Source organism: Cnephaeus nilssonii (genome assembly GCF_951640355.1).
Source record: "Cnephaeus nilssonii genome assembly, chromosome: 8".
Classification (NCBI taxonomy): Eukaryota; Metazoa; Chordata; class Mammalia; order Chiroptera; family Vespertilionidae; genus Cnephaeus; species Cnephaeus nilssonii.
Window position 1 is genome coordinate 91,983,212 of NC_137079.1, and position 22,678 is coordinate 92,005,889.

Consider the following 22,678-nt stretch of genomic DNA (forward strand, 5'->3'; position numbering starts at 1 on the left):
GACAATGCTGGAGACTATTTTCTGCAGCTAGTGTTTAAGAAGAATCTCCACGCAAAGGGCTAAGGTGGTTAATGGCTACTGAAGGGTGGAGTATGTGCTTGAGAAATGCAGATGAGGTTTACAATGCTTTCCGGGCATCAGGCACCACATCTGCACCCTACTGAGTCTCATACACTCTACTGGAGACTCAACTTCAGAGGCAGTGAGGAAATTCAAATCTCTGGGGTTCAACTCTCAGATTCCATGACTCTAGGAGTCAAAGCTTTGTCTGGAACTAGAACAACTTCCCTGGCTCAGTTTAGTGCACCTGCAGATTCCCCATTAAACTGCCTGCCAGACCCAGAATAATAATTCTTGGGGGTGGAAAGAGATATTATTTGCATTTGAATTAATGTTGAGTTCAGAGACACAGATTTCTCATCAAGAAAGATTTAGAGCAATTGCTGATATCCTGGGGAATCTGTGACTAGCTCATTATTTCCATCTCACAGGGTAGTACTAAAATTTTTAATTTTTTTAAATCTTCTTTCTAAAGTTTGGTTCTCCTTATCCCCATGATCATAATTATAATAATTTTGAAACATCAGTCTGCTTAGACATCAAGGTGTTGAATGGATAATTTCACTTTAATGAATTTGTCACATATGGGCTTATTTTCCACATCTGTCCTAAACTGAATAGCTAACTGGTTAATATAAAAACCGTTCCATTTCATTAGCTTCTCCCTGTTGGTTTCCTTGAGGTGTTACTGATGCACTGCCAGTTGCAAGCCCTGTCAGGTTTCTTTTCAGGCAAAGCACAGATCCAAATCTATTTTAAGGCACTGGTTTCAACTAAAGAGAGTTTAAAAAAATGAAATAGTTTGATCATTCAGGTACCCTGCAGGATTCCATATACCCCAAGGCTTCTGCGAGATTAGAAAGTACTTGTCATGGGCTTCATAAACACTTGTACCTGAAGCTGTCCTGGGTAAACTGTGCAAGTAAGGTCACAAAGCCCTGGCAGAAATGGAGAGAGAAAGAGGTTTGGCTGATGAGCACAGGGAGGGATAGGAAAAGAAAAAAGAAGGCAGTGGGGTGAAAGGGGTCCCAGGAGGCTTTACTGGTCTAGAGTTGGAGTATAACAATTTCTAATGTTTTTAGGAAGGAGGTCTCTTGAGGTAAAAAAGATGTCAGTGAATTACTGAGCATTTTGGAAGGGGAGGTGTGGTTCCTCCTTCATAGGTGGCGGAGAAATGATCAGTAAGAAGCTCTGGGCTGTAAGAGAAAACCTGATGCAAATCAACAGGAGGTGTATTGTCTCTCACAACAAGAAGGTAGAGTGAATTTCAAGGATGTTTGATTCAATGGCTTCATGTCATCAGGATCCAATTATTGGTGTCTTCCTGCCCTATGTCCTTGGCATTGGTTTCTTTCTTAAACTTTCTCCTTAAGGTTGTATAATGGCTACCAGCAAAAATTGGGGCTTTGTTCTTTCTTGCTCACTTCCCTGGGATTGGGGAAGGGGGAAACTATTATTCAAGGAAGAAAAATCCTTCACTTCAGTCTGATTGGGCCAATTTAGGTCTTGTCCCACTCTGACACCATAACTATTACCAAGGGAATGCCATGAGTTGTTTCTGAAGCCTGAGCTCCAGAGCAATCCCTGGCTAAATGTGTGGGCTTACCTGGATCACCCTAAACTAATCAATGTCTGCTCTTGGGCCTGGTGATGGGATCAGCTTTCTGTGAGACATATGGACTATTTGGAGAAAGGGTGGAGTCTGAAGAAATTAAGAAGAAGGAATAGAATTATAGTACTCACTATGCTAACCTAGAAAACAGTGCCGCTAATACTACCATGAAGTAGGTAAGGATCTTAACTGAAGGCTACTGACCCCAGAGTAGATCAAGACTAGATTGCCTTCCCCTTCCTAATGATCTGAGACCAGACTCTTTGGCTTGAGTGTTTATTAGACCTACAAACAAGAAAAAAATGGAAATAAAAACAGAAAACAACACCACAACTTAGCTTCTAGAAGGAGTGGGCATGTGTGTGAGAAGCTCTGTGTGCTGGGTGTGTCCACTTTTGTCCTCCACAATATCCCATAAGAGTATAGAAGGGGCATGCTCTGTGCATCCATGGACTTCAATATGTAACCAGAATAAAGAGTGAAGGATGAGTCTCAGATCTTCATGGTCTACACAAAGTGTCCTCTTGCTTGGTAAAACAGGTAAAACCATTTCTCTAACAGTCTTAGACTCTGTGAATTTTTGAAATGTTTATGCACATTACTTCAAGTGTACTTTTATGCCTATTAGTTATGCAGACATGTTTTATAATTGTCCTTTCTATTTACTTCTCAGTTCATGTTTTAGGAATAATATGTTGTATCATATTTTTAAGCTAAAAGTTAAGTATGCATGAGGACACAGCCACATCCTCCCAGATTATCCAATATTTGTGTCACCAGTGTTAATTTTAAGTAGTTGTGAAGTTAATCACAGATGTCCTCAGGAAGAGCTGGATGTGAGTAGGGTCTTGCAATGCATTAAAGTGAGATGAGCTTTAATTAGCCCATGTCCAGTGAGACATGCAAGAACAGAAGCTAAACGTTTGGCATCAGTGATAGGGAAAAGAGAGCCATGGAAGCCAGAAGTATGAAAGAGCTTAGTATCTAGTGCTAGGTGTACAATTAAGGACCAGTTAGTGACCCAGAGAGGAAAGTCAGGGCTCAGACCCCAAGAACAGTGAAGAGAGAGAAAAGACAGAAAGAATTAGGGATATACAAGGACTAATGGCCAGAATCCTCGTGCATTTTTTTCTCTCTAAAATGGCAGCCTGATGCGGAAACCGGTTTGGCTCAGTGGATAGAGCGTCGGCCTGCGGACTCAAAGGTCACAGATTCGATTCCGGTCAAGGGCATGTACCTTGGTTGCGGGCACATCCCCAGTAGGGGGTGTGCAGGAGGCAGCTGATCGATGTTTCTCTCTCATCGATGTTTCTAACTCTCTATCCCTCTCTATTCCTCTCTGTAAAAAATCAATAAAATATATTTTTTAAAAAATAAAATAAATAAAATAAAATAAAATGGCAGCCTGACTGATACGCTGGTATAGACCTGCCTGGGTGGCTCTCCCTGTACCCGCCAAGTTGTTCCAGTCCCGAGGTAAATGCTAAGGCACTATAGCCAACAGGAAATGAACAGCCAGGCCATTCCAGAGAGGCTTGAAACTTCCAATGGAGCATAAAGGGTTAAGGCTTTTAAAAAATATTTTTATTGATTTTTAGAGATAGAGAGGAAGGAATAGGAAGAGAGAGAGAGACAAACATCGATGTGAGAGTGAAACATTGATGGTTTGTCTCCTGTACATACCCTGACTAGGGATCAAACCCACAACCTGGGGCATGTGCCTGACTGGGAAATGAACAGACAACTTTTTGGTGCATGGGACGATGCCCAACCAACTGAGCCACACTGGCCAGGGCTAGGGTTAAGAGTGTTCGAAGGACCCCTGTGAAGGGAAATGAAAAACAGTGAGAAGAATGGAAGATACTAGTCTGTGATAAAGAGGCTGCTAAGGTTAATGTCATACCAACTCTTACCCAGAGTGGGGTCTCTCAGCTTCAGTATGTTGAACATTTGGGGCTGAACCTTTGTTAGTTGTAGTGGCTGTCCGGTGCATTGTAGGATGTTTAACAGCATCCCTAGTCTCTACCTCTTATATCATACTAGAGGACCAGTGCACGAATTCGTGAATGGGTGGAGTCCAGCCGGCTGCCCCAATAGGGCGGATCTGGCCTGGTCAGCTGGGGAGACGGGCTCTGACATCACCACCCGGCAGAGGATTTGATGGCATCGGCAGTGGCTTCAGAGCTTGTTGCTGTTTTGTTTTCATCTCCTTTTTCATTTAAACCTCTCCAGGTTGCTTGTGTTCGAGAGAGGAGCAGCCTTTGCAGCCTTCTCAGCAGAGAGCACGCCTTCGATCTGGGTTCACACGCAGCCGGAAATACGTGTGGATCTTGCATTATTTGCGCTATTACCAATAAAGAGGGTTTTAGATTCTGGTACGTAAATATGTTTTCTGCTTATCCAGCAGGGCAGGAGGCTGAGCGCAGCCACAGGCACAGCCACAGCTCTTCACTTGCTCACAGGCCTCCATCCAAGGGCGGTGATGCAGGCGCTTTGCACACGGAGGGGGCTGGGGAGCAGGGTCGGGCAGCAAACGCAGAACACGGCCATCTGCGGCCCTGCTTTTCCCAGACCTCTGTCTCAGTCCAGATCTTCCCGCTCTGGGTCTGTAGTGTCTTCCTCTTGAGGTGGATTCAGGCGTCTGCGGGACATGATGTTTATCACATGCTGTTTCTCCATGTGGGTGGTCAGCACAGGGTTCCTGAATCAGGCTTCCTTTGGCATTGTGGTGGTAGGGGAGGGGGACAGCATGAGGGTGGGAACACAACCCGTGCAGACTCCTCACTGAGTGTCTTCTGTGTACCTTCTGTAAACATGGTGGGTGTCTCCCCTCAGAAGGGGTGCTGACAACTCAGTTGCATGCTCCTTATGTCTGCGACCAGCAAGTAGGGGGTCTGATGGGGCAGGACCAGCTGGGGGAAAGGGCTGTGGGAGGTTGGGGGGGTCAATCAGGGCCTGGATCAGGCTGGTTGGCTGCCGCAATGCACATCATAGCCACTGGTCGTCCTGGCTGTTCTGGTCATTCCACCATAATGGTCTCTGGGCTTTTATATATATAGATGGTAGCACACAAAACTTATGTGTTCAGTAAACACATAAGGCAGTTGGTATTTCCTACCATTACCTCTGATACCCTCATTTCCTGGGAGCTCCGAGTCCTGAGGCTCCCTGAGCTCTTTTCAATCGAAGTGGGACAAAGCTGGGCCACAGAAGCCAGCCAGCTTCTGTGTAAGGGAAGGTTCTGCTGGTAGGACAGGGGCTGGGGTGGGGTGGAGGGCACTGGGAAGGGCTCTTGGGGCTAGAGATAAAGATTCTCTAGAGAAGATCCTTAAACTTTACTGTGCAAAGAAGTTACCCACGATTCTTGTAAAAATACAGATTCTGATTCAGAACCTGGGGTGGGGCCTGGAATTCTGCATTTCTAAATTCTGACGCTACAGTCCCCTTTGAGTAGTGAGGGCCTAGAAGCATTAGTGAAGTAAATCTATTCTTCTGAGTGTTTCTCGGTAAAGCGAGTTGTTAATAAAGGAACTGACCATAAAGAAGGACATGAGAGAGTCAAAGGAATTGTGCTAAAAAGATGAGTGAAGAGGCTGGAAGAAAAGGACAAACAGACCTTCTCCATCTGATAAACAGATTAGCAGAGACAGAGGCACAGAGTGGCTTAAGAATGGCAGTTTCAGAGAAGTTTATAAAATTACAGCTTCATACAGCAGGTAGTAAATTTATGGAACCAATTATCCCTAAGCTTTAGTAAAGATTAAAAACACAGTTACAAAAATTCTATAAATAAAATAGTAAATTACATACTTGCAGTAGGTTATGGAGGAAAGGAAGGATATTTTAGGACATCTCCCTAACTTTTGAGGTTGACACACATGTAAGCTCTTTGCTCATAGTTTCTAAACCAAAAATAGGGATTTATGACTCACAAAGGATTCCTTCCTTTTCTTCCCCTGTCTCTGGATGTAGATACTGGAAGATGGAGTATGGATGCTGGAACATTAGCATTTCCAGAACTTTGATGGCTTCTGAGAACAAAGGGCCAAACATTTGAAGTGAGTACTGTACCAGGGAATCCAGGGTCTTTGGATCTTCCTTTCAGATACCACACTGGGCCAAGTTCTTATCATTCTTGTGGTAGCAGGATGTGTGGAATGAAGCCTTGATGTGTTGTTTTGTACATTGGGGCTAGATGGTCTGGATCTCAACTCTGATTGTTTCATTGCCTTTGTTTCTCTTGCTGATTTCCTACATTGGCTTATAGGATAATGTGTCTTTACTTATTCTGGTCATTGCATTTACTGAATTCACTCATTTATTACACAATTATTTGTAAACTAGAGGCCCGGTGCATGAAATTTGTGCACAGGGTGTGTGTGTGTGTGTGTGTGTGTGTGTGTGTGTGTGTCCATCAGCCCAGCCTGCACCCTCTCCAATCTGGGACCCCGAGAGGGATGTCCAACTGCCCGTTTAGGCTTGATCCCAGAGGACATCCCTCTCACAATCCAGGACTGCTGGCTCCCAACCACTTGCCTACCTGCCTGCCTGATTTCCCCTAACCACTTCTGCCTGACAGCCTGATCACCCGCTAACCACTCCCCTGCCAGCCTGGTTGCCCCTAACTGCTGTCGGCCTGGTCACCCCCAACTGCCCTCCTCTGCAGGCCTTATCACCCCTAACTGTCCTCCCCTGAAGGCCTGGTCCCCCCCCAACTGCCCTCCCCTGCAGGCCTGCTTGCCCCAACTTCCCTCCCCTGCAGGCCTGGTCCCCCCCAACTGCTCTCTCCTGAAGGACTGGTCCCCACCCCAACTGCCCTCCCCCGCAGCCCTGCTTGCCCCCAACTGCCCTCCCCTGCAGGCCTGGTCCCCCCCAACTGCTCTCTCCTGCAGGACTGGTCTCCACCCCAACTGCCCTCCCCTGCAGGCCTGGTCCCTCCCAATCGCCCTCCTCTGCAGGCCTGATCGCCCACAACTTGTGGTGGCCATCTTGTGGTGGCCATCTTGTGGCAGCCATCTTGTGGCCACATGGGGGCAGCCATCTTGTGTGTTGGGAGTGATGGTCAATTTGCATATTACTCTTTTATTAGATAGGATTACTACATGTCCAACACTGAATAAATAAGAAGAAACGAAAACTACCTCTCTCCTCTCATGAGGCTTACCATCAAGTGGGGAAAAAGGTGCAGCAAAGTTTGTAAATTTTAAATTTACCTTTTCAATAACTTGTAATTTTTAAATTTACCTTTCAATAACTTGTTAAAGTGCTATGAAGGATAGTTTATAATTATACACATTCAGAAGCATTCTTAGGTGGGATGGTTCATGGAAAGCCTCTCTAAGGAAATGACTTACAAATTGAAACCTGGAAGATGAATATGAGTTAGCTTGACAAAGAATAAGGAGAAGAATATTCTAGGAGTTTACAAAGATGCTAGAGGGCATGGAGGCTAATGTCAGTGGATGTCATGGTTGGGTGAGGAGTGCTGTCTGCTGATGTTGGACAGACCCTTCACAGAGGGCCTTCTAGGCTGCAGTAAGTTCAGCCACGTAAAGATCTTGAGCAGGGGACTGCCTTCACGTGCCTTAGGGCTCAGGATGTTCCAGCTTTCAACCAACAGATGAAGACCGAGGGTTGAGTTTAGATCTGGCAAGTTCGGCTGCCCAGTGGACACAGAGTGATGGGCAGGGGCTGCTTCAGTTACCCATCTGGATGGACACTAAGAGTTCTGTGTCAGTACCCAATCTTTGAGGCACAGGGTGACTTTTTGACAGAGAATAGCGACAGCATGAACAAGGGCGATACATTAAAGCAAAGAACTACATCCTCCTCCTTTGGCATGGAGTAGAAGTGAGTCCCACACAGAGCACTCAGGCTTTTGTTGGGAATTACATTTTGTGCTTACAAACTCTTTTTCCAAGAGTAACAAGCAAGAGCTGTAAAGACCTCAAAACTACTTTATATTCTGAATTCTGACATCTGCATAGGTTTGGGGGGATAATTTAGAATATTATTATCTGCTAAAAGGATCAGCTTCTTAATGGTAACTGGTAGATGAAGCTGTGTCTCTTTTACAAACATCATCTTATGGTGAATTTACTTTGAAGAAAATAAATTCACATTATTTTCATTTGCCTTAGTCTCTTTGATCACATTTACCTATAATCTATTGGACTATAGATATGGGATAATTTTTAGCTCATTATATTTAGAAATTAGGTATCACTGAGGAAGAAAGGGGTCAAGTCTCAAACCAGGAAATGGAAATCTTTCTTGTTTTAGCTTGTAAACCCCTAGATAAATTTTCTCGTGATTGACTTGCAATCTGGGGAAAAAGGAAGAAGGATGGAGCTTGGAAGTATGTGGTATAGTTTTCAGCAAATAATTCACTTTTCTTGCATCAATTTTAGCATAAGACTTTTTTTATATTGTTGAGGTATCCTCTCCACATACTCACCTCTGAAAAAGATGTCTCAAAGTTGAAATACAGCGAAGATGAAATTCAGTACTTGCCTCTACAGGAAGGTACATATCAGATTAGAGAGACTGAATTGCCTAAGACTATAAAGTCAGTATAACTGAGGATTTGTTTTAATTCTATCCAAGGGTTATGCATAGCTTGTTTTTCTGAGTATCTCAGAGAAAGTTGGAAAGAAGTTGGGGCATGGTCCCATTCTACCTATTTTGGTGTGAAATTTCCCCATGTCCAGATACTGTCTAGACTTGGAGATGAAAGAGAAAATAAATACTTAGAAGATTTGTATGTAACATGCTTAGGAAACTAGAGTTCTAAGATCTGAGTTCTAAGGCCTCCATCTTCCCATCAGACATCAGCTCAAAAATGAAAACATAAATAAATAGATACTAAGGAGCTCAAAAGAGAAAAGGATGATACACAGAAACAATGTTAGAGGATAATCTTCTGCTTCATTATCAGCTATAACAATAATTAAAGGGTTTTGGAACCTCAGTGGCCATCACTGCTCTGCTTAATAGTAATTATTGGGTAATTACATATCATTATATGAGAGATATATAATTATATAATTGTTATTATTAAGTATGATGTTGACCATTGTGGTTCTAACTTCTTCATTTGTGGGGCCTCTTTGGGGATGGTAATTGAGATGATAAGGGATGAAGTAAAGAAGGAGGAAAGTAATTGGGTGAGGGCATGTTTGCTTGGCTCAGCTACAACAATGGACAGGGAGAAAGGATCTTAGGAATCAGCGACACCTGTCCTGGAGCTGTTTGGTTGCATCTCTGACTGACCTGTGAGATAATTATTCTCAAGGAATTTCTGGAACAGTGTTCTGGCTTTATTTTTCTCCACTGCCTTTGCAGAGTTTCTAACCAGGGCATCACTGAGGGCATAGAACAACTTTGTGTGACATCCTACCTTGGTCAGACTAAGATACTCTGGTGACTCTGGCTACTTCTCCTCTGTCCTGTGGAAGTGGCCTTTGGGCAGCTCTGAGGTGTATGCTTGAGTCTGAAGTGTCAGTGCTGTTCAGTGTTAGTGTAGGGAAAGGCAAGCCCAGGCTTGTTTGCCTCTGTCTCCCTGTAGTCCATGTTACAGTGGAGGAGCTGCCATCCAGTAAGGGAGTAGTTTTCCAAAGATTAGTAGAGAATAGGGTGGGCTTTGTGAAAAGGCAATGCTAGGTGTGCCCTGGCTGAACACTTCTCACACGAGAAGTTTCCTCTCTAGAGGAGGAGGTGATTGCTAAGGAAAGAGTTACAGTCGTTTTCAAAATGGAAACAATGCTGCGAATCATTCTATAAATAATTAACTCAATTCCTTCTTCACAAGCACATTTTCAAACGCTCAGCAGGAAAATGACCCATAGATGCACACACCACAGGGTACTAAGAGACATACCATTAGGAGCAGGATGAGGCCCACCTCTGTGGTTTACTTTAATAACATACTTCCTGGAGAGAGTCAGGTGGAAAGAAAGCCATTCGAAATTAGACTGGATGAGGAAAAGTAAAGGACAACCGAGCTCATAAAATCAAATGTTTAAAATAAAATATTGAATTTCTCTGGTTCTTTCTCTCCTGAGAACTCAGATTATTCTCAAGTATCTGTATTTATTTATTTATTTATTTATTTATCCCTTTACTAGGAGAAAAAAGTAGAAGGTAGGAGAAGTCTAAGTGTGGGCAAGTTATGCCTTAAAATAAGGATCTTAAAATATGACTTTCATCTCCTCAAACTAGTGCTTCCATCCCTGGACTCTGTGATTAACGAGAGTTTTCTCTTATGTTTGTGCTAATACATATACAATTTTCACTCACCTCAGAATTAGAACACCAATTTCCGATTTTCACATTTTACTGTAAGATAATATAAGGTTGGTGTGAACAGGAGGTAAATTTAGCACTAAGATGAATAACTGGCTTGAAATCAGGGGAGTTGAAGGGTAGAGTGTTCATTCTGGGTAGATGAGTGCTGGGTATTTTTAAGTCGTATTTGACATTTGGAATTTTGGGCCAGTCTGGGTGGCTTTGGCCATATTGAGTCAGCCACACTGAGTCAGGAGAAAGAGTCATCTTTGAAACCACCTCCACCACCTGAAAGGGGTTCTTCCTCAGGTGAGTTTCACTTGGTTTCCCAGTTGCAATAATTCATGGGTGAGGATAAGCTCCATTTTGTTGGCCAACTTGCCTGATTTTTCAGTAACCATGTTAGTTAGAAGTGAGGCCACAATAGCCTTGGACCAAGAAATAGAAGATTGGGTTCTCACCTTGACCTATGCTTTATCATTCAAACTAAGACACCTTTGAGAATCCCAAGAGGCCCTCTCATATTACCAATGGAACACCATGTAGAAATAAAACTGTTCTGGGCAAACTGGTGTATACAGTCCCTCCACATTGGTCTCTGGTAAGTCACTTAACCACTTGACACTCAGTTTTATCAATTTTAAAACAATAAAAAATGCCTGTCCTGTTTATCTCACAGGGTGTGAGGCTCAAGTGAGATAGTAAATATAGAGAGTGTTTTTAAAAGAAGGACTCACTTTACAATTTATAGGTTATTTCCAGAGGTAAAAACAAAAACAAAAACAAACAAAAAAACAACAACAAAAAAACAAAACACAACAAAAAAAAACAAAAACCAGAGATGGGTGAAATGGGAGAAGGTGGTCCAAAGGTTCAAATTCCACTTATAAGGTAATTAAGTTCTGGGAATAAAATGAGTCATGATGACTATAGTTAACAATACTGTATTGCTTATTTGAAAAGTGCTAAGAGAATAGATCCTAAAGGTTCTCATTAACAAGAAAAAAAATGTAATCATGTGAGGTGATGGATGTTACCTGAATTTAGGGTGGTAATCATTTTGCAACATATACATATGTCAAATCATTTTGTTGTACACCTAAAACTAATACAATGTTATAGACCAATTATATCTCAATAAAACTGGAAAAAATAAAACATATGAGAGAGGGAAGTAAGTCTGCAAATAGTTTTATTAGTGATCTGTATCATTTTTTACAAATTAAGTGAATAATAAAAAATAAGCCCAGCCAGCGTGGCTCAGTGGTTGAGTGTTGACCTGTGAACCAGGAGGTCACGGTTCGATTCCCGGTCAGGGCATATGCCCGGGTTGCAGGCTTGATCCCTAGTAGGGGGCATGCAGGAGGCAGCTGATCGGTGATTCTCTCATCATTGATGTTTCTGTCTCCCTCTCCCTTCCTCTCTGAAATCAATAAAAATATACTGTAAAAAAAATGAGCTAGATTAGCGTTCTTTACTAGTGTTAAACCCTGAACTCAAGCTCCCAGAGTTCCAATTTTTTATTACAAAGAAATTGCTTAATTGCTACTTTTCTAACCCTTGTACACCTGTGGAGCCAATTCCACTACTGGTGCAAGGAAGAGTAATGTTAACCCAGCAATGGAGGTTATACAAAATCTCCTTTTTTTCTCTCTTGGTCATAAAGTGAGGAAAATAAGTTGTTGTTTTTTTTGTTTTGTTTTGTTTTTACCAGTGTTTTGAGTCTCTTTTGACCATGTTCATAAGAGTTAGCATCAGAAAGCCAAGGAATGCCATCTAGTTCAAGGTTTAAGTGTGGTTTCCAAATGTTTAAATAATGACTAGATAGCCAGCTTGTTTGCCTGTTTGTAACTATTTTGATGGTCTCTAAGTGGCAATAATTAAAATATTATTGCTTTTGTATCATTTAATTACCCCATAACAAAAAGCCTAAATATATTCCCTTCAGCTTCATTAGAAGAACGTTGCTACAAGTGTGTGCTATGAAAATCTCTGTGTCTGTTACCACACAGGATAGGGTGGTAGGGGGGTTGGAGAACTCTTTAAGTATCCATGGGCCCCAGAGCCTAATTAACTCTGCTGCATATGCAGATCTTGACTCAGAGATAGAAGCTGGAGCTTTAAGGTCAAACTTTAAAAAATATATTATTAGGAAACTTGTTATAATTATATGGTGAAAGCATAGTGTGCTTGGAGCCAAATGTTGATTAATGTTAATTTTAGGGTAAACAGAGGGAGAGAAAGACAGGAAAAGCCGGTGGACACAAAGCTAAAAATATTCTTGAGTTGAGACTCAGCATCTATGAGTGTCCAACCTGATAATTAGTTCTGAACAGTGATTACCTGTTCTTACATAATTAACCTTGAGGCTCATCTGATTGCTAGAGCTTCTCTCCTGGAATGTACCAATCACTGTGATTCACAGACCACTGAACTAAATCCAGAAATGCCTGCACTCTATGGAACTCCATGCTGCTGGTTCAGAACAAGTATCTTCTCTATGTGGAACATAGCAGGAATATTGTTCTTTAGGGACTAAATCTGTTGGGAAGGTAATAACAATGGCAGCGATGTAGACATTCTTACTGAGGACGATGTAATTTGGAAAGGATACACAGATGTGAAGAGAAACGTGCAGCTTAGTTTAATTAAAGCCACTTGAAGAGCCTTCCCATCCTGGAGTCCTTCTCTCTGTTTCACTTGGGAAAGCTTAGAAAAGAAAATGTTAAGCAGCCCTTCAGCATTCTGGCACTGATTAGTACAAGCTGCATCCAAAATAAAGAGAAAGTAAGAGGCCCAGGGAGGCAGAAGAAGGCTTTTTAGTCTGTGTAAATGTGAAATAAAATAGAACTGGGTTGAAATTAAATGGAAATGGTGGGTGGCGAGCAGAAGAGACTGTTGGGGTTGTTTATCATTTATAGATCCTCTGAGACTTGGAGAGACTAGAATCAGTCATAGTAATCGATTAATTTATTTTCTAGGGCAGATATTGTTGGTTGTTTACCAACAGCTATTCTCCTTTTCTTCCTTATAAACGGAACCCTGGTTTTGTTTGGATAATCTGCCCTCCCTACCATAGCTTTGTGTTTCAATAAGACAGTCATGGTTATCTCATCTCCCTTCTAGACATTGGTTTAGGCAAGAGCACATTCTGCCTAGTGAGATATGAAGGAATGTTTGTTGGGGGTTGGGGCATCTGGGAAAGATATTTTGCTTATAAAATAAGACTGCCAGTAAAATGCAGGCACTTTTAGCTTCTTCGGCAGAATGGAGGTATTTGCATGTGGTGCCAGAGTCTGCCATCTTGCGTTTTTGAAATGAGCTAGCTTGAATAATAGCCATCCTGTCGAGGAGGGCAGGGCTGAAAGACAGGAGGAACTTTGCTCGTAGATGATGTCAAGGGGCCCATGAATTAACTAACCTTCAAACTTCTTACTATGTGAATAACACTCTGGTTGAGTCAAGGTTCTGTTACCAGCAGTTGAAAATACCCTAACTGATAAAGTACCTTTTTAAGGAGGGTTTTATATATCTTTGATAAATCCATTTCTTTGCTGCATACAAGGAGCCTCAAATCCTGAGGAAGGGTTTTCTGAACCCCACACTGAACAATGCTTAAGGTCAATAATAACAACTATAATAACCTGCACGTGTTTAGGCTATATATTTTCTGAAGTACTTTGACATTGAACCTGACCTGTGAGGCAGGGAAGATGAATATTATTATCCCTATTTTCAAGATGAGAAAACAAAAGATTTACCTGACACAAGAGAGCTAGGATAAAATGCCTAAGTCTGGCAAAGAGAAATGTTTTGACCGGGAGAAAGTGTAAATGGAGGAAAGGATTAAAAGTTTGAAGGCCTTCAGAACTGGCTTAAATTCTCATTCTACTTCTTATCAATATTGTGGCCTTAGACACGTAACTTAAATCTCTGTGAACTTTAGCTTCTTCATCTGTAAAATGACAGTGATAAGCCCATATCACCAGGACATTTCAAGAAATTAGTAAGAAAATGTATTTAAAATAGTGAATCTAGTGCTTGGTACATTATAGATTTCCCCCTCCTAAGCACTTCACCCCTTACTGAAAGAAACAGAGGTCACTCCTTTCTTCTCGCTATTTAAAGATGAACTGGGCAATGACAAGTCCCAACTAATGGCAAAGGACTAGATAGAACTAACTATTTCTAAAAATCCTTCAAAATGCAAGGAGTTTATGGCAAGAAGGAGACAATAAAGCAAAGAATTAAAATTGAAAGTGCTTCTACCCAGCTGGTGAAGGCGAATAATACAAAAACAGGATGCTGCAGGATGGAGACAGGGCTGGGAGATTTATGTCGGAATAAAAATAAGGCCATAAAACAGGCCAGGAAGGAGCTGGCGGTGCACAAGTACAGAATAAAGAAAAGCTGGGGCTCTAGTGTGTGCACACTAACTATTAAGTCAGTTGTTTTGCTCTTACTAAGAAAAAGGCAATGGTGTAGCCTTGGAATTCATAAACAAGTGTGCAGCAGGAGAGAACTTCACGCCCACCCTTGCACCCTGATCAGCCTCTCTTAGAGTTCTACATTCTTTCTGGCCTCACCTATTACTAAGGTGGAGTGATTGAGAAGGGATTTGAAGACAATCCGGAGAAAGCAAATGAAAATGATTAAATGGCTGGAAGGCAGGACTGAAGGAGCAGCAGTGACTTCACTTACAGAAATGAGGGCAGGCTGAGAGTCCAATGATTTCAGAGCCTGAAGTGATATTGTACAGAGGTCAGCGTTCTGACCCTTTCACCTTTCTGTATCCTTTGCATCTGGTCAGAGGTCGAGATGCATCAAATGTTCAGGTAACTCTTTGCTAATGATATTGGTGATGTAAGTTTTAAGTGTCTTCTGGAAATTTAGGTTGAATATTATGGAGAACATTCTGACACTAAGTATTAGAGAACCTGAAATATAAATGTTGAAATCTTCTTTTAGGAACATTTTAGAGAATACTGAAGAAAAATTGTATTTCAACTTATGTATTTAAGCCAAATAAGGACAAATAAAAGGAAATCAATATTAAAAAGCATGTAGTTAGATAATTGGAATCTATGTTTATGTCCCTGCTTTGTCACTTAATAACTGTAATTTTGGGCAAGTTCTTTAGCCTTTCTGAGCCTTACTTTCCTTATCTGTAAATTGGGAATAGTAATGGTACTTACCTCATAGAGTGTGAGAGTTAAATGCAATAATGCCTATTAGCACTTACAGAGTGCTTAGAACTTGGGAAAAGATTAAAAAGCATGCATATTGTGTTCAGGAATGTCAATAAATATTAGCCTTCATTACTGAGTAGGCCAAATTCATTTGTTTTAGGAGGTGCCTTAGAATTTCTTAGTCTCGGACACTTCTGGTAATTCACTAAACTACCTTCATTCCTGGCTCTGGTGGCTCTGCTGCAGCGTCCAAACTCCCCTTCCAGAGCTACTTGCACTCCCTCCCTTTTGCAGCCCCTTCTGGAGAGGGAGACAGACTGGCTACTGTTGTAACACCTGCCCCAACTTGGTCCTAATCACACAGTGCAAGAGTGTATCTCTAACCCACGAGGTAGCCTGCTCCTATTCGTCCTCTCCCCTTATTCTTTCTTTGAGGGATTTCAACAGAGACACAGGAGACCAGGACTCGGTAGTGGTCTTCAAAGATGGAAGTCACCAAGATTGGCAGTGAAATCCTCCATGCCAGGACTGGCCATGTGGGCCATGATGAGTGGTCTGTGAGCACAGACGCTGGTCTGCAGAGAGGGGACAATCAGTGAGAGACCTGGGGCCTCAAAAAAACAGAGAGTTCAATGCTCAGCAGCCTCCCATTTCGTCTGAGGCTTGGCTGCACTTCTTGCAGATTTTCTATAATAATCCCCTTGTGATCTGAGCTGCTTAGTTCCTTGAAACCACATTACTTTTGCCCTGGACAGTGGTCCACAGTCTCCTCTGTCAGCTATGAGGAGCCACTCAGTAAATTTCAACAACCAAAGCAATGATGATGACAAGGAGGGCAGGGGTGTACATGAATAATCTGCTTTAAAATTTTTCTCCTTAGATACTGCTGTGCCCACTGGATTTTGTATTACTGTCCTATCCTTTGGCCAAAACAAGGCACACACAGTAAGCTCCTTGTTTGTTTGTTTTTGGATAAAAGATAGAACTTCAGGTCTAGTGTCTACTGATGTCCTCTTTCAGGCCACCTCTTACGCTTCTGCTCTGTCTTTTGTGTTCAATGTCTGCTACTCAGACCCTTGGGTACCTGAGATCCATTTTTCAGCTGAACCCTGGGTCCTTCAGTTTAATATTTTTCACATTAACAGTTCTACTAATTAGCATAATTAATTATCTTTTATATTTGAAAATGTGGAATAGCATCTTTTTTTTTGGAGATGAGGCTCTAAAGTCAGTATATGAGGCAAAGGTTAAGTGCACTCAAAATTACTGGGGAAAGCCCTTGTGTCACCCTAAAGTAGATGGCAGTACATGTGGTTTGTGTACATAAACTGATACAGTAATATTCATGTATAAATGTTTACTAATGGATACAATAATAAAAGTGTATGATATTGGGTTTTATACAAACTACAGTTCCTGTTTTTCCCTCTCCTGTCTCTCTTTTTGCTGAGCACACATAATTTAATACACGTAAGTTAAATGCATATGTGAGGCGCTGTGCTATACTGAGCTACACTGCCTTTCCTTCCTCAAGAGCTTCCAGTGGGGGAGAAGGTGCTTGTCACCTCTGGTCCGTGCAGGAAAGGACCTCTCACGGCCCTTCTTCTTCCCACACTTGCCTCGCAGACACTTCTGCAGCCCTGCAGGCAAACATCCTCCCCTGAGACCTAGTCAGAAAACTAAAAGGAAAAAAGGAGCTGGGAAAGATGCTAAAATTGTCAATTATTCACCTGGGACACCAACTCTTGACTTCCCTGGCGAAGGCAGAGTGTAAAAATGGGGTGGAGGGGCTGGGCGGGGAGCCGGGAGTGAGTAGAAGGGCAATTTGTGGTTCTCAATCTCATATCATCTTACCTGTAATTTTAAGCTCTGAAGATCAGGGTGTTAAACTGTTAAAGTGAGGCGGCTGGAGCCTCTGGTTTCACCATGCTCAATTGAGCTTCATATCAGAAACTGGCAATCCCTCTGAAAACTTCAGATTGCTCTTCAAATATCAGTAACGACATCCCCAGGAATGAGAATGCTCTTGTTCCCATGGAGAGCAGCTGTCTGTCGTCATGTGCCTTTAAGTTGTGCATTCAGCATGACTGACTTTTTAAATAAAAAGCACCTAGTATGGTTTACCATATGTCTGTTGATATACTGTAAATATGAAATGCAGATCTTTGCCATTCACTCTTGAGCAAATACATATGCTATCACAACTCAGAGTAATTTATTTCTCTTTATTTTAAGTGTGCCCAGTGCCACCCATCCAGGTGCACATCAAATACACCAGTAAAAATGGAAAATAATTTCATAATTATTTAAACATCTAAACTTTATTTGTAACATGAAACAGGTAAAATGTTTTGGATAATAAAATAACAAAAATAATAAAATGTATTTTATAATTTTGTAAAATATAAGAGAAGGCTATGGGTGTTAAAATGAAAAATAATAAAATAAAATTATATAATAAAAATTTTAGTGGAAAATGGGCCAAACATGTATCTCCTAGGAGTTGGAACCTTGATTCAGGGATTTGGAGGTGCCATTTGGTTCTGTTGTGCCCCATGTCATTGAATAAACCACAGGACTATTTAGTGACCCATTTTTCTGACCATCCGTAGAGAAGAAGAATTCTGCCTAGGTCACGCACCACCTGACACAAGGATGATCAGAGGAGTGAGAGAAGTAAATGCTTAATAGCTAACCAAAGTTCAGAAAGGTAGTCTTATATGGTATGACTTCATGCATCTTTTGAAGCATGGCAACTGGCTTACTAGTTACTTTTCAGAGAATTGCAGAAAAATTGTTTAGAAGCTGGTGGTCCTGTAACTCTGCGCCTGGCGTAGAGGATGGGGGCAGATTGGAGAAAAGTCAGAGAAGTGCTCTGTTGTTGGGGAGGAGGGAGAATGTCCTCCATCCTGTGGAAGTGGGTGTGAGCAGGAGGCTGGGACTGTATAACTTTGCTGCCCCCTCAAGGGTTATCAGGGACTGGTCTCTGCGATGAAGTGTGTGGGACAGTTAACTGCCAGCTGCCTTGGTCTCTTAGCAGCTTCTTAACATTCTGGCTTCCTGTGTGGCCTGGCAGTGTCCCTGGAGAGGCCAGACTCTCAGCATCCCCTGAGGCCATGCCGCTCTGTGTAACAAAGAAGAGGCCATTCCTGGCTGCCAATGTCACACAATTAGCAGGCCCAGCTTCCAGAGGAACAGTTACCCCAAGCTTGGCCTGGGCGCCACCCTGACTTGTCAAGCAGCCTTCTCCATGGAGAAAGAAAAAGCTGATTCACACCATATGCAGAGCCTGGCTCTGGTCTTCCAGGTCGCTGGCTCCTACACAACACATGCCAGGTTCTCCTCAGAAAAGACGGAGCACTCCAACCACCGAGCTGCCTTTGCCAGCAGATCAGTTCAGCTCTCTTTTCCAGCCAATGGACTCCCCTCTGAATTTTAGATGAGGAAGTGACCTTAAAAATCAGCAAATCCACATGCTTTCATTTCAGAGATAAGTCATTAGTCAGGCTAATGACCTGATTACAATCTGCAAGCTGCCTATCTCCTGCATCTGTCCAGTGGAGATTTGGGGTGGCAGGAGGTGGCAATAACCCAGGATTCTTGAGTCCCAGTTTGGGGACCTGCTGCTATGCCCCCCTCCCCCCACCCCTCTGTAGAGTGGAAGCCCTGTCTAATCTTCTCTGTCTAGCTGTGCCATGCCTTCTCTAGGCCACTCCTGCCTCTGGGAACACAGGGTCCTGTGCATTAGTTTGCTAAGGCTGCCATAACCAAGTACCAATTTCTCATAAGACTGCAGGTTAGATCAAGGTGCTGGAAGGTTTGGTCCTTTCTGAGGACCTTCTCCCTTGGCTTATAAATGGCTGTCTTCTCCCTGCATCTTCACATGGTCTTCCTTCTGCAAATAGGCAAGTCTGGCCTGGCTGTGTTCTAATCTTTTCTTCTTATAAAAGACACCATTCAGTATTGGATTATGGTCCACCCTCATTTTAAAGTAATCACCACTTTAAACATCATATCCTCAAATACAGTCACATTCAGAGGTACTGGGGGTTAGGGTTTCAACATGTGAATTTTGGGGGGGGCGGGGGGACACACTTCAGCCCAGAACAGCCTTCTTCTCCTTCAGCCATCTGAAGCCTGCTCCCACCTTCTCCAAAGGTACTGGGCTTCCAAACACCAAACACTCAGGAAATCATTGATCACACTGGAAACCTGGAGAAGGAGCCCTGTCCTCTACTTGCCTCTCTGGTGGGTGTGGCTTGCAGGCCCCTGAGGCAGTTTCCTGCCTGCGCTCCCTTTCTCCTTCTCATAAAGGGAGCTCCAGCCTGGAAGGGGAGCTCATGTTACTGGTTTCTAGCGATGCAGGCTGAATCTCCAGTTTCCCACAGCTGTTCCCCTGCTTTTGTGGTAGAACTGACTGAGGTGAATGTTAAAAAATCAGTGAACCTGATTTCTTTTTAGATCAGCGGCTCTGTGCCATGGCTCTTTTCAGCTGCTCTCAGGCCATTGCTACCATGCCTAATAAGAGCAGTGCTAAGAACTTTATGTAAATACTAGAGACCCAGTGCATGAATTGGTGCACAGGTGGGGTCCTTCAGCCTGGCTGGCAATCGGGCGGATAGGGGCTGTTTCACCCAGCCCTGATCCCGGCTGGCCGGCCAGGGGGAGGGACCATGGGAGGTTGGCTGTGGGAGGGCACTGACCACTAGGGGGCAGCTCCTGCATTGAGCGTCTGCCCCCTGGTGGTCAATGCGCATCATCATGACCAGTCGACCCGTCTTTTGGTCGCTTAGGCTTTCATATATATAGATTTAATAGAGTGCCATAATAATTTGGTAAGGTCACTGTTATTATTCTCTGTTATAAGTGGGAATGTGAAGATTCTAGGAGGTAAAGGGAACATAGCTGGGAAACAGAGGGATTCAAATTTGAACCCAAGTCTATGAGACTTCAAGACTTTACTTCTAATCATGATACTGCACCGCCTGCCTTACTAACCTGAGCAGCTTCTTTATTAAAATCCCATATATTTCTAGGGAACTTTTTCTCATCTCCTGGAATAGTTCCCAGTTCCAACCACAGTGTTATTCTTTCTGTATAATTTCTTGAAGACAGAGTTCAGCGCAGTGTGAAGGGGCGGGGTGGATTTTGGGGTCAGGGTTCAGGTTCAAATACTGACCACACCATGTACTAGCCATGTGACCTTGGGTAAGTTATTAACTTTTAATGAGCTTCAGTTTCATTATTTGTAAAAGGAGATAGCCTTTATCTTATAGGGATGAAATTAGATAAGGGTTGTCTAGCATGCAGTACGCACTCTGGATTAAAGGAGGCTCAACAAACATGATAATTAAATGTATTTGGGACTTTTGATTGAATTTTGCATTAAACATTTAAAAATACTTATATTAATATTATGTTAATAATAATAATGTTTAGGTATATGTACATATACTATTAAGTCTACATTCAAATACCTCCAATTGTCCCAATAATGTGTACATATGTATATATATTGGTGTGTGCATATAGTATATATTGGGATAATTTTATGTGTACATTATTGGAACAATTAAAGGAATTTGAATGTGGACTTTTTATTAGCTGTGAATAAAAGTGGGATTCTGTAATAAATCTGACAATTTCAAGTGACTGAAAGTAACCTCACAGGATGACCTGACCTGATCATAATTCCTAACTGGGCAGGTCATAATGAGTAGTCAAGCCATAGGCCTATAACTTCTTTAGTAAATGTTTAATCTTTGCTTTAAGCAAGCCCTGTCCATTGTTTTTGTGCATCTAGGTTGACACACCTTTGAAATGCCAGAGTAGCCTTTTTTTTCAGACCCCTCAGAGGTGTAACCAATCTCAAGGGAAGCACATCATCTTGTTAACTACTCTGAAGTCCAATCATAGAGGTTTCCCTACCTTGTTCTCTCCTACCTTTATGTAATCTTCCCCACCTTCCCTCCTTAATTCCTCATCTATAAAATAAACTGCAAAACTGTAATTCTTCAGAATATTTGGGATCTTGATTCCCAGTATCTCAATCAGTTTGGCTCAAATAAACTCTTATAAAAATTCTCTAGGTTTGGATGTTTCTTATCTTGACTGAGCTAATAGTATGGTATTAATGTTACATTTCCCGAGTGTAGTCATGCATGGTATTGTGGCTATGGTGTTGTTCCTTGGAGACTTATGCTGAGGTATTTAAGAATGAAGTGTTACAATATCTGCCACAAACACTCAAATGGTTCATCAAACACATGAATACACTACGTGTGCTTATGTGCACACATGTGTACACACACAGAGAGAGAGAAACAGAAAGCAGATGTAGCAAAATGAGTATTCATTGTATTATTGCAGCTTTTCTGTGGGTTTAAATTTTTCAAATTAAAAAGTTTTGGGGCAAGAGGACTTCATGCAAAATGTGTTATACAAGCCTGGGGGACAGCACAATGGGATATGGGAGGTTATTTTTATTTTTCTCCTGTTCTCTGTCATAGCCATAGGATACTACCTCTTTTTAGCATGGGAGTCAGCTTTCCTGTTTCCCCAGAGGGCTCACCACCGCCTGGCTTCAAGTGAGAAGCCCACCTGCCCTCCCAGCAGTGTTCCCACTCAGCATTTTAGAGATTTGCAAAAGCCAAAATTTAACGTTGCCAGAATTAGAAAACAAAATATACAGAATACCCAGTTAAATTAGAATTTAAACTCGATACTTTTTTTTTTTTTTTTTTTTTAGTATGGGTATGTCTCAAACATTGCTTGGGTCCAAACTTGTATTAAAATTATTTGTAGTTATTCTGAAATTCAAATTTAAGTGGGCATTCTGTATTTTATCTAGAAGCCCTACCCACACCCATCCCCCATCTCACCCTCACCCACTCAGCCAGAGGTCATGGTCTTCTATGAACACTGAAGCTTAAGACCCAATAGAAAGTATTCTCAGTCCCACGACAAGGTTTGCAAATTGCCACAGTGACCCTGGCCCTCTGCCCCACAGTTTATATGCAGGCACATGGAAGGGCAGCTGGTTGAGCAGGGACAGAACTGTAGGCTTCAAGGAGGGAGAGAACAGCTCCGGCCGGCCTGCAGGTGACTAAGGCACGCTGCCTGTGTGCCGGGTGCCTTCCTCTGTCCTTCCTCCTTTGCCCTGCTCTTCCCCAGCTCAGCCAGCCAGCCTCACAGCATAGCCCCGTGGCTGCCCGCAGGGAATTGGGAGCTGGCTGGCTAGGGTTTGAATCTTGGCCTTACCACTTACTGGCTGGGTTCGTTTGGGCAGTGATGTATCTAACCTATCTCAGTTTCCTCATCTGTAAGATCCAGCTAATAACAGTACCTCCCTCACAGCCTGGTCATGAGGTCACAAGGATTAACTGAGCTGATATTTGCAAAGGACTCAGGAAACTGCGAGGCACGCACATAGTAAGCCATGTATAAGTGTTTGTTAAATAAATAACCCCTTTGTGTAGGAAGGCTAAGGTCTCTGTGTTGTAAACCTACCATCCTGAGGCCCCTAGACTCT